This window comes from Apodemus sylvaticus, chromosome 2 (genome assembly GCF_947179515.1).
Source record: "Apodemus sylvaticus chromosome 2, mApoSyl1.1, whole genome shotgun sequence".
Taxonomy (NCBI): domain Eukaryota; kingdom Metazoa; phylum Chordata; class Mammalia; order Rodentia; family Muridae; genus Apodemus; species Apodemus sylvaticus.
In genome coordinates, this window is record NC_067473.1 from 120,358,840 (window position 1) to 120,370,569 (window position 11,730).

General features: G+C 40.0%; 1 pseudogene; it reads left to right on the forward strand.

Annotated features, from left to right (window-relative positions):
- Positions 1–8,227: 8,227 nt before the first annotated feature.
- LOC127678050 (vomeronasal type-1 receptor 44-like) lies at positions 8,228–10,269 on the forward strand (annotated as a pseudogene).
- The last annotated feature ends 1,461 nt before the right edge of the window (positions 10,270–11,730 follow it).

The following is an 11,730-nucleotide window of genomic DNA, read 5'->3' on the forward strand; positions in this document are numbered from 1 at the left end:
ACAAACTCAAAGAAAAAAACCACATGGTCATTTCCTTGGTTGCTGAAAAAGCATTTGACAAAATTCAGCATCCTTTCATGCTTAAAGTCTTGGAAAGAACAGGAAATCAAGACCCAACCAAGCATTTTAAAAGCAATATACAGCAAACCAGTAGCCAGCATCAAACTAAATGAAGAGAAATTTGAAGCAATCCCACTAAAATCAGGGACTAGACAGGCCTGCTCCCTTTCTCCTTATCTTTTCAATATTGTACTTGAGGTACTAGCTCGGGCAATTAGACAACAAAAGGAGGTCAAAGGGATACAAATTGGAAAGGAAGAAGTCAAACTATCATTATTTGCACATGATATGATAGTCTACCTAAGTGACCCAAAAAATTCCACTAGAGAACTCCTACAGCTGATAAACAACTTCAGCAAAGTGGCAGGTTATAAAATCAACTCAAGCAAATCAGTGGCCTTCCTATAATCAAAGGATCAGCAGGCTGAGAAAGAAATTAGGGAAATGACCCCCTTCACAATAGCCACAAACAGTATAAAGTACCTTAGGGTGACTCTTACCAAACATGTGAAAGATCTATATGACAAGAACTTCAAGACTTGAAGAAGGGAATGAAAGAAGACCTCAAAAAAATGGAAAAACCTCCCATGCTCATTGATCGGCCAGATTAATATAGTTAAAATGGCCATTTTGCCAAAAGCAATCTACAGATTCAATACCCATCAAAATCCCAACTCAATTCTTCACAGAGTTAGAAAGAGCAATTCTCAAATTCATCTGGAATAACAAAAAACCCAGGATAGCTAAAACTATTCTCAACAACAAAAGAAATCCTGGGGGAATCAGTATCCCTGACCTCAAGCAATATTACCGAGCAATAGTGTTAAAAACTTCATGGTATTGGTACAGTGACAGGCAGGCGGATCAGTGGAACAGGATTGAAGATCCGGAAATGAACCCACACACCTATGGCCACTTGATCCTCGACAAAGGGGCCGAAAACCTCCAATGGAAAAAAGATAGCCTTTTCAACAAATGGTGCTGGTTCAACTGGAGGTCAGCATGCAGAAGAATGTGAATTGATCCATCCATGTCTCCTTGTACTAATCTCAACTCCAAATGGATCAAGGACCTGCACCTAAAACCTGACACACTGAAGCTAATGGAAAAGAAACTGGGGAAGACCCTTGAGGACATCAGTACAGGGGGAAAGTTTCTGAACAGATCACCAATAGCGTATGCTCTATGATCAAGGATTGACAAATGGGACCTCAAAAAATTACAAAGTTTCTGTAAGGCAAAGGACACCATTAAAAGGACAAATCGGCAACAACAAATTGGGAAAAGATCTTCACCAACCCTACATCAGATAGAGGGCTTATATACAATATATGTAAAGAATTCAAGAAGTTAGACTCCAGAAAACCAAATAACCCTATTAAAAGGTGGGGTACAGAGTTAAAAAAAGAATTTTCACCTGAAGAACTTTAGATGGCAGAGAAGTGTCTTAAAAAATGGTCATCATCATTAGTCATTAGGGAAATGCAAATCAAAACAACCCTGAGATTTCACCTTACACCAGTCAGAATGGCTAAGATTAAAAACTCAGGAGACAGCAGGTGTGGGCCAGGATATGGAGAAAGAGAAACACTCCTCCACAGCTAGTGGGGTTGCAAATTGATACAAACACTCTGGAAATCAGTCTGGCAGTTCCTCAGAAAACCACTCCTGGCCATATACCCAGATGATTCCCTAGCATGTAATAAAGATACCTGCTCCACTATGTTCATAGCAGCCCTATTTATAATTGCCAGAAGCTGGAAAGAACCCAGGTATCCTTCAACAGAACAGTGGATGCAAAAAATGTGTTATATATACACAATGGAGTACTTTTCAGCCATTAGAATCAATTAATTCATGAAATTCTTAGGCAAATGGATGGAGCTGGAGAACATCATACTAAGTGAGGTGACGCAGTCTCAAAAGATGAATCATGGTATGCACTCACTAATAAGTGGATATTAACCTAAAAAACTGGAATACTCAAAGCATAATCCACGCATCAAATGAGGTACAAGAAGAATGGAGGAGTGGCCCCTTGTTCTGGAAAGACTCAGTGAAACAGTATAGGGCAAAACCAGAACAGGGAAGTGGGAAGGGGTTGGTGGGAGGACAGAGGGAGAGAAGGGGGCTTATGGGGCTTTCGGGGAGTGGGGGGCTAGAAAAGGGGAAATTATTTGAAATGTAAATAAAAAATATATCGAATAAAAAAAGGAAAAAAAAAACCTAAAGAGAGAGATGCCCATGAATATACAAGAAGCCTACAGAACTCCAAACATACTGAACCAGAACAAAAATACTTCCTGTCACATAATAATCAAAACCCTAAATGTACTAAGCAAAGAAAGTATACTTAGGGCAGTAAGAGAAAAAGGGCAAGTAAAATATAAAGGAAGACCTATCAGAATTACACCAGACTTCTCACCAGAGACCACGAAAGCTAGAAGATCCTGGGCGGAGCTCATGCAGACTCTAAGAGAACACAAATGCCATCCAAGACTACTATATCCAGCAAAACTCTCAATCACTATAGATGGAGAAACCAAGATATTCCCTGACAAAACCAAATTTACACTATATCTTTCCACAATCCCAGCCCTACAAAGGATAATAGGGGGAAAACACCATTACAAAAAGGGAAACTATACCCTTGAAAAAGCAGCATATTAAACTTCTTTCATCAAACCCAAAAGAAGATAACCACACAAGAATAAAATTAACATAAAAAATGACAGGAAGTAATAATCATTATTTCTTAATATATCTTAACATCAATGGACTCAATTCCCCAATAAAAAGACATAAAACAACAGACTGGATAAGGAAACAGGACCCTACATTTTGCTGCATACAGGAAACACACCTCAGTGTCCAAGACAAAAACTACTTTAGAGTACAAGGCTGGAAGACAATTTTACAAGCAAATTGCCTCAGGAAATGAGCCCATATAGCCATTTTAATATCAGATAAAATTGACTTTCAACCTAAAGTCATCAAAAGAGACTTGGAAGGACACTTCTTGCCGGTCAAAGGAAAAATCCACCAAGAAGAACTTTCAATTCTGAACATCTATGCACCAAATGCAAGGGCACCCTCATTCATAAAAGAAACTTTACTAAAGCTCAAAGTACACATTGCACCCCACACAATAATTGTGGCGCACTTCAAGACTCCACTTTCCTCAATGGACCTTTCAGGAAAACAGAAACTAAACAGGGACACAGTAAAACTAATTGAAGCTTTGGAGCAATTGAATTTAACTGATATTGATAGAATATTTCACCCTAAACCGAAAGAATATATCATTTTCTCAGCACCTCATGGTACCTTCTCCAAAACTAAACATATAACTGGTCACAAAACAGACCTCAACAAATATAAGAAGATCGAACTAATCCCATGCCTCCTATCAGATCACTATGGAGTAAGAGTGGTCTTCAATTGCAACACAAACAACAGAAAGCCCACATACACATGGAGGCTGAACAATACTCTATTCAATGATACCTTGGCCAAAGAAGAAATAAAGAAAGAAATCAAAGACTTTTTTAGAATTTAACAAAAACGAAGGCACAACCTATCCAAATCTTTGGGATACAATGAAAGCAGTGCTAAGAGGAAAACTCATAGCCCTGAGTGCCTCCAAAAAGAAATGGGAGAAAGTGTACACTAGCAGCTTAATGGCACATGTGAAAGCTCTGGAAGAAAAAGAAGCTAATTCTCCCAGGAGGAGAAGACAGGAAATCATCAAACTCAGGGCAGAAATCAAGCAGGTGGAAACAAAGAGAACCATACAAAGAATCAATGAAACCAGGACCTGGTTCTTTGAGAAAATCAACAAGATATATAAACCCTTAGCCAGACTAACCAAAGGGCACAGAGACAGTATCCAAATTAACAAAATTAGAAACGAAAAGGGGATATAACAACAGAAACTGAGGAGATTCAAAAAATTATCAGATCCTACTACAAAAGCCTATACTCAACCCAACTGGAGAATCTGGAAGAAATGGACAATTTCCTAGACAGATACCAACTACTAAAATTAAATCAGGATCAAATATATCATCTAAACTGTTCCATAACCCCTAAAGAAATAGAAGGGGTCATAGGAGGTCTTCCAACTTAAAAAAAAAAAAAGCACACGACCAGATGGCTTCAGTGCAGAATTCTATCAGACCTTTAAGGAAGACAACACCAACAACTCCAAACTATTCCACCAAATAGAAACAGAAGCAACACAACTCAACTCGTTCTATGAAGCCACAATTATGATGATACCAAAACTACACAAAGATCCAACAAAGAAAGAGAACTACAGACCAATTTCCCTTATGAACATCGATGTAAAAATACTCAATAAAATTCTTGCCAACTGAATCCAAGAACACATCAAAACCATCATCTACCATGATCAAGTAGGCTTCATCCCAGGGATGAAGGGATGGTTCAATATATGGAATCCTTCAATGCTATCCACTACATAAACAAACTCAAAGAAAAAAAAACCACATGGTCATTTCATTGGATGTTGAAAAAGCATTTGACAAAATTCAGCATCCTTTCATGCTTAAAGTCTTGGAAAGAATAGGAATTCAAGGCCCATACCTAAACATAGTAAAAGCAATATACAGCAAGCCGGTAGCTAACATCAAATTAAATGGAAAGAAACTTGAAGCAATCCCACTAAAATCTAGGACTAGACAAGGCTGCCCCCCTCTCATTATCTTTTCAATATTGTACTTGAGGTACTAGCTAGGGCAATTAGACGACATAAGGAAGTCAAAAGGATATAAATTGGAAAGGAAGAAGTCAAACTATCACTATTTGTAGATGATATGATAGCCTACTTATGTGACCCAAAAATGTCCACCAGAGAACTCCTACAGCTGATAAACAACTTCAGCAAAGTGGCAGGTTATAAAATCAACTCAAGCAAATCAGTGGCCTTCCTATACTCAAAGGATAAGCAGGCTGAGAAAGAAATTAGGGAAATGACCCCCTTCACAATAGCCACAAACAATATAAAGTACCTTGGTGTGACTCTGACCAAACTTGTGAAAGATCTATATGACAAGAACTTCAAGTCTCTGAAGAAGGAAATGGAAGAAGACCTCAGAAAATGGAAAAACTCTGCCATGCTCGTGGATTGGCAGTATTAATATAGTTAAAATGGCCATCTTGCCAAAAGCAATCTACAGATTCAATGCAATTCCCATCAAAATCCCAACTCAGTTCTTCAGAGAGTTAGAAAGAGCAATTCTCAAATTCATCTGGAATAACGAAAAACCCAGGATAGCTAAAACTATTCTCAACAACAAAAGAAATCCTGGGGGAATCAGTATCCCTGACTTCAAGCAATACTACAGAGCAATAGTGTTAAAAACTTCATGGTATTGGTACAGTGACAGGCAGGTGGATCAAAGAACCACAAATGAACCAATACACCTATGGCCACTTGATCCTTGACAAAGGGACTGAAAACATCCAATGGAAAAAAGATAGCCTTTTCAACAAATGGTGCTGGTACAACTGGAGGTCAGCATGCAGAAGAATGCGAATTGATCCATCCTTATCTCCTTGTACTAATCTCAACTCCAAATGGATCAAGGACCTGCACCTAAAACCTGACACACTGAAGCTAATAGAAAAGATTCTGGGTAAGACCCTTGAGGACATCGGTTAAAGGGGAAAGTTTCTGAACAGAACACCAATAGCTTATGCTCTAAGATCAAGAATTGACAAATGGGACCTCATAAAATTACAAAGTTTCTGTAAGGAAAAGGACACCATTAAAAGGACAAATTGGCAACCAACAAATTGGGAAAAGATGTTCATCAACCCTACATCAGATAGAGGGCTAATATCCAATATATACAAAGAACTCAAGAAGTTAGATCCCAGAAAACCAAATAACCCTATTAAAAAATGGGGTACAGAGCTAAACAATGAATTTTCACCTGAAGAAATTCAGATGGTTGAGATGCATCTTAAAAACTGCTCAACATCATTTGTCACTAGGGACATGCAAATCAAAACAACCCTGAGATTTCACCTTACACCAGTCAGAAACTCAGGAGACTGGAGGTGTTGGTGAGTATGTGAAGAAAGAGGAACACTCCTCCACTGCTGGTGGGAATTCAAATTGGTACAACCACTCTGAAAATTAGTCTGGCTGTTCCTAGGAGAACTGTTCAGCTTCTGAATGTAAGAGGGAGTTCTGTTCTTCCCCGGAGACATTTTCTTGCCTCTGTCTGTAAAATATTATTTTTTACAGGCTTCACTGGGCAACCATAACACTGGTCTATCATACCAGCTGCCACAATTCTCCAAACTGTACCTTCTCATGAGGTTAGGAAGAGATAAACAGAAATTTATCACCCTTTTTGTTACAAAGAGACCATCAAAGCTGCTGGGAAGGAGGCCTGTAATTCCTTGTTCCATCATGGGATCCATTACATCTCATGTGCTGACAGGAAAAATTTCTTCTGAAGAATGGTTTGGTCTCTGTAATTCCAGCAGATATATGTGACAAAACTCCTTTTGGGTATGTGAACAAAGCTTCTCTGGGACTTCCAGTCCCTTCACCAAAACAGTACACTGTCTTCTCTTTGGTTTCTGAAGATGTACTTTTAAATACTGCAACAGTCTAGCTGCAATTGTAAGCCCAGAGGACAATTAAGGTTTTCTGCCTCCTCTTAGCCCCAGTATTTCTCATAGTTTCTCTATCATACCCCTACAGTCCCTTTTCATAATTTCCTGGACACAGTGTTGACATCTGCTTACTGATTGTTTTCCTTGTATGAGGCTCCAGTGGCCTCTCCCCCACTGTTTTCCAAGTAGTTGTCCAAGTAGAATTGTTCGATAAAGAATATTGCCCATTGCAATTCCATTCTAAACAGAATCTACTTTCATGAAACAGTCAGGCTGACCTTCCCAAGCCTTGGTCCACTGTTCAGGGAGACACAGCAGGGGTGACAGCAATGTTAGCATGGTAAGTCTGAGCTGTGTGACAGTGACAAAAACAAGCACACTTTCATAAACAGAAGGACAGACAGGTATTGCTCAGACCTGCCTTCAATCCTGCCCTTTACACAGTCACTCAACACCAGGGTGTAGGTAAGCTGCATCAATGTTATAGAGGATGACACAAACACTCTGCCTTTCTCTTCTCTGGATGCAGTATACCCACAGGGCCATAGGCACCCAGTATAAAGTGGATTTGCAGAAATTTTCCTCTTCCATTTTGCTCTCTACTTCCCCTAGTCATTGACAGTGGTCACTTGTTTGAAGCCTATTGATGCCACAGATCTCAGGCTGCCAATTATTTGTGTCACTGAAGGATGACAAAGTGTATACAGTCATCAATTCTGGCTCCATGCAGAGCAGGGCTCTATTTCTGTTCTCCTGATCATTTGAAGCCTTTACAGTTGCTCTATCACGGAATGCTCAGAATTCTTCTGGGCATTTTGTTCTCCTGTTCTGCCCTTTAAGCCTCTTTCTTTCTTCTCAACTATTTTTACAAAGGCGAATTATGAAATGTTTTCACAACTATCCACCTCTGAAAATTCTTACCCAGTGTTGATGAATTCTAGCATTTCCCCTATCGCATCATTTCATAATTCGATTTTTTATAAAGATTATAGTATAATTCTATGATTTATCCATTCCCCTATCTCCCTCACAACCCTTCCAAATAATCCTCCTGATGTCCTTTGCTTTAATGGACTCTCTTGATTACATAATCCATATTCTTAAATGCATAGTCTGTGTAATTTTGCCTATATATATTTTTTTCCATGCAGACTTTTGGTTTGGCCACACAATTGGTGTACTTTCCCTTGGAGAAGATGATTCCTCCTGTTCTTAGCTTTCCTTAGTTGTCTGTAGTTCTTTGTGTAGGCTGAGCAGTGGGGTTTCCTGTACCTTGCATTTCTAATTGTTGTCCTTGGTTAGCTCACATTTAGGCAGCCACATCTTCTTAACACAACCAGGAAACATGTTCACAGCAAACTTCCTGATCACCCAGCTCTTCAATCTTCCCACCCATCATTTTCAGTCTTCTCTGAGCCTTGGCTGCAGGAGTTCTTGGTAGATGGATTCACTGAGCCTGGGATCCACAACTCTATATGTTGATTGATTTTGCTTTTCTGTGGGACAGTGGGCCATGCCAGGAAACTTGGTAAGGTAGAGCAGTTCTGACACCTTCAAAATTGGGTGTCCTCACAAGAGACTGTATACACCTTCCTGCTCTATGCCCAAATTCTAGACTGAAACATGCTAAGCTCCCCATGTTGGTTATGTAGTCCAAAACAGAGCTTGCCTTGCTAATGAGGTACTTTGAGGCCCTGACGGTTTAGCCAATAAGCTTCCCTTCCCAGATATTTCTTCCCACAAAAAGTATTTAATCTTTGGGCCACCCTAAGAAGAAGGAATATATACATTTTCAATACAACCAATAAGCAGGTTGAAAACATCCAATGGAAAAAAGATAGCCTTTTCAACAAATGGTGCTGGTTCAAATGGAGGTCAGCATGCAGAAGAATGTGAATTGATCCATCCTTGTCTCCTTGAGAGCTCCTACAGCTGATCAAGAATTGACAAATGGGACCTCATAAAATTACAGAGTTTCTGTAAGGCAAAGGACACCATCAAAAGGACAAATCGGCAACCAACAAACTGGGAAAAGATCTTCACCAATCCTACATCAGATAGAGGGCTAATATCCAATATATATAAAGAACTCAAGAAGTTAGACTCCAGAAAACCAAACAACCCTATTAAAAAATGGGGTACAGAGTTAAACAAAGAATTCTCACCTGAAGAACTTCGGATAGTGGAGAAGCATCTTAAAAAATGCTCAACTTCATTAGTCATTAGGGAAATGCAAATCAAAACAACCCTGAGATTTCACCTTACACCAGTCAGAATGGCTAAGATTAAAAATTCAGGAGACAGCAGGTGTTGGAGAGGGTGTGGAGAAAGAGGAACACTCTTCCACTGCTGGTGGGGTTGCAAATTGGTACAACCACTCTGGAAATCAGTCTGGCGGTTCCTCAGAAAACTGGGCACCTCACTTCCAGAAGATCCTGCTATACCACTCCTGGGCATATACCCAGATGATTCCCCACCATATAATAAGGATACATGCTCTACTATGTTCATAGCAGCCCTATTTATAATTGCCAGATGCTGGATAGAACCCAGGTATCCCTCAACAGAAGAGTGGATGCAAAAAATGTGGTATATCTACACAATGGAGTACTATTCAGCCATTAGAAACAATGAATTCATGAAATTCTTAGGCAAATGAATGGAGCTAGAGAACATCATACTAAGTGAGGTAACCCAGAGTCAAAAGGTGACTCATGGTATGCACTCACTAATAAGTGGATATTAACCTAGAAAACTGGAATACCCAGGGCATAATCCACACATCAAATGAGGTACAAGAAGAAAGGAGGAGTGGCCCCTTGTTCTGGAAAGACTCAGTGAAGCAGTATTCGGCAAAACCAGAACGGGGAAGTGGGAAGGGGTGGGTGGGAGGACAGGGGGAAAGAAGGGGTTTACGGGACTTTTGGGGAGTGGGGGGCTAGAAAAGGGGAAATCATTTGAAATGTAAATAAAAATATATCGAATAAAAAAAGTTTAAACATAAATCTCCCCATCCCATCTCAGGTGCCTTTCTTTTCCTCTGTGTTCTCTATATGTCTTTCAGCAGTCACTTCTTCATATCGATTATTGCTACCCCCAACTTGACCTCAGAATTTTCTGTATGTTACTCAGTCCTGCTCACTTCTACCTCTGAATTACTCCAGAACAAGCATCTTTTCCACAATGCTGTCCATCAGGGAAGCCTTTCTAATGGGTCTCATGGCCCTGTCCAGCAGGTACATGGTAGCTCTCCTATGGAGGCACAAGAAGCAGCCCTGGTATCTTCACAGCACCAACCTTTCTTCGAAAGCCTCCCCAGAGCAAAGGGCCACCAGGACCATCATGCTGCTCATGAGCTTCTTTGTGGTTCTCTACATTTTGGACACTGTTGTCTTTTACTCAAGGATGAAGTTCAAGGATTGCCCAATATTAATCTATGTCCAAATTATTGTGCCCCATAGCCATGCCACAGCCAGTCCTTTTGTGTTTATTTGGAGTGAAAAGCATATAATTAAGATTTTGAGGTCAATGTGTGGCAGCAAAGTAAATATTTGATTTTTTTCTGTGAATTTTGGATTATTTTCTGGATTATATTAAGGACATTGTCCCTTAATATAATCCAATATATTGTCATGAGAGCTATGTATTATGACATATTGAGAACTCTCACTCACTTAAATTGATACATGAAATTATAATTTTTCTGTTAAATCCGTTTACTTTGTGTGTAGAAAGGTATATTAAAGAAAATTAAAACACAAACTACACTGTTCTTGAAATATAAGGTTTATTTTTAAAATTTATTGATTTATTCACTTCACATGCCAATATCAGCACCTCTCTCCTTCCAGTACCCTCTCACCAAAGACCTTCCTCAATTACCCTCTCCCTTCTCTTTTGACAAAGGGATCCTGATCTGAGTATCACTCCCTCCAACCTCGCACAAGTCGCTACAGGAATAGGCACATCCTCAACCACTGTGGCCAGACAAGGAAGTACAGTAAGGGAAACAGGACCAACCAGCAATAACAGATTCAGGGACAACCCCCATCTGGTTCTTGGGAGACCTGCATGAAGACCAAGCTACACATCTGCTACATATTTGCAGGGGCCCTAGGTCTAGCCTGTGATAGCTCTTTGGTTGGTGTTTAAGTCTTTGGAACTACCAAAGTATCCAGGTTAGTTCACTCTGTTTGTTATTCTGTGGTACCCTGTCCTCTTTTCTGTTCCATCAATCCTCCATCCAACTCTTCCATAAGACTCCACAATCTCCATCTGATGTCTGGATGTGGGTCTCTGCATCTTTTTCCATTGGCTGCTTGAAGGTCCATCCTGCGCTTACTCTTTGGCAGGTGACTTAATCTCTGGAAGCCCCCAAGGATCCAGATTACTTGACTGTTGGTCTTCATGCTCATTGGAACCTCTCAGAGAACAGTTTTGCTAGGCTCCTGTCTACAAGCATAACAGAGTATCATTAAGCAAGTTGCTGATTGCTTCTTGCCTGTGCGGTGGGTCTCAAGTTGTGCCAGTCAATGTTTGGCCTTTCCCACCTTTTCTGCTATATCTTTGTCCACTCACATCTTCTAGGTAGAACACATTATGGGCAGAATGTTTTGACTGTGGGTTGTTGTTATTAGTTATCCACAGGGAATTCTTCCTGGCAACAGGAAATAGACACTTTTGGATCCATATTCCCCACTACTAGAGTTTCAGCTAAAGTTGCCTCAAAAATGCCCTGGATCCTCCACAATCACAGGTCTCTGGAGTATGCCCTAGAAATATCCCCTTACTGATTTTCATTCTCTCTCCCCTGCTCTCCCTATATCTGATTCCAACCCAACCTCTCTCCCAGCCAGTTCACTCCCTCCATCCACCTCAAGTATCTATTTTATTCTCTCTTCTCTGTAAGATTCAACCATTCTCTCTTATGCCCTCTTTGTTATTTGACTTCATTGGGTTTGTTGGTAATAGTGGGGTTATCTTGTTCTTTATGGCTAATGTCCCCTTAGGAATAAG